We start from the raw sequence: 1,632 nt of genomic DNA on the forward strand, positions 1-1,632 counted from the left end.
CAACACCAAAACATAAAAAAAAAGAAGTAGACCTTAGGTTGCTGATAAACCAAGGACTGGGAGAGTTTTTTTTGTATCTTTCCCTCTTTTAGGATTTGTTGTTTTTTATTTTTTGATGTCCAAAATCCTCTTCTTAAGAGGTGAGCTGCTGCCTTAAAACAGTGAAGATGAAAGCTTTATATAGACCGAAAAACTAAGGTCGATTGGTGGGGGGAGGGTAAACGAGTGTTCAAATTTGAATTCCTTCGCTCCTTTTCAAGACAAAGGATAGGACTGTTGAGCAGGACTGCGACTCCGCGAAAAGGGGGGGGGGGTAAAAGGAGACGGCGACGTGATTGTTTAGGCTGCTAGGTTATGGGTTTCGCAGGGATGATTTCGCACCGGGTTTGCTGGGAAATATAGTCGATTGTCCTTACTCGAGATTTTTAAAACTTTCACCCAATGTTTTTTGGAAATACTCCTCAACTATGTGAGATGAGCCTTCTTGAGCAGAGTATAGTAAACAGTGTCTCTTTCCAAGGAAGTTTTGAAGAAAACCTTCCAGCAAAGCTGCTGGCATAACCATAATGTTCACCAATTTTCCTTTGAGCTTTTTTCTTTTCACAGAGAGGCATGTCAAAGAACATGTCCATGTAACGATGAGCATTAGAGATGAGATTAGCATCAACTCCGTGGTTCACTATAAGAAAGAAACCATGACTCCTGCACGCTTCACCAACAAGCCTAGATGTTTGTTGGGCGGCAAAAGGGTCAACAGAAAAGAAACCCCTTGAGTCAATAAGGGGAACATGAAGTTCTTGTGCTATAACACAAGGCTTCTCGTTATCCGGACATATATATTATATGAGAATGTTGGACTAATTTTTCATATGGGATGCATAAATAATCAATGGTTTTTCCTCACCAAGCATAGGTGATTTTTCATTTATGATTATACTATCAGTGGTCATTGCAAGCAAGGGTTTGGTTTTTTCTTTCTTGTGCAATATGTCAAAATGGGGAAAAGGATGTACAAGTAGTTCATTGTGAGGAACCAAGATGAAGTATTATATAGGACTTAAGGATACTTAGAAGTAGTTCATTGTGATGAGCCAAAATGAAGGATTATGTCACGCTCCGAGACTACACCCTGGGAGCGACTGGCACTCGAGAACCATTGATGGCCCCAAGCAAACCCTTGGCCTGACATAACTCTTAGCGGAAGACTTAATCAATAATAAGCAGTCTCAAAAGATACTCATGCAAATAACTTAGAATGCCTTGAAATAAATATTCGTCTGGCCAAAAAGGCAACTCAAGTCTTAACATAAACAATTGAGAATGGAAAGACTAACGAATTATAGCTTTCCGTCTATGAAGCCTCTAAAGCAATGAGGAATGTCGGGACAAGATCCCCGATCATCCTAAAAATTGAAATACTAAAAACAATGTAAAAATGGATCCTTCGAAAAGCAAAAAGGCTCATAAACTGACTTTGAGTGCTCAACTGGATCGACGAGGTGGTGGATGTTGATCTTCGTTACCTGTATTTGCATCATAAAATAATGTAGGTCAAATGGAATCAGTACATTGAATGTACAAGCATGCAAGGGGAAAACTAAACACGATATAAGATTGAACTGAATTCTGAAA

At 39.3% G+C, this 1,632-nt stretch overlaps 1 pseudogene; it reads right to left on the reverse strand.

Moving 5' to 3' along the window:
* Positions 1 to 412: 412 nt before the first annotated feature.
* LOC125864024 (gibberellin 20 oxidase 1-like) lies at positions 413 to 950 on the reverse strand (annotated as a pseudogene).
* Positions 951 to 1,632: the final 682 nt, after the last annotated feature.

Source organism: Solanum stenotomum, chromosome 5 (genome assembly GCF_019186545.1).
Source record: "Solanum stenotomum isolate F172 chromosome 5, ASM1918654v1, whole genome shotgun sequence".
Taxonomy (NCBI): Eukaryota; Viridiplantae; Streptophyta; class Magnoliopsida; order Solanales; family Solanaceae; genus Solanum; species Solanum stenotomum.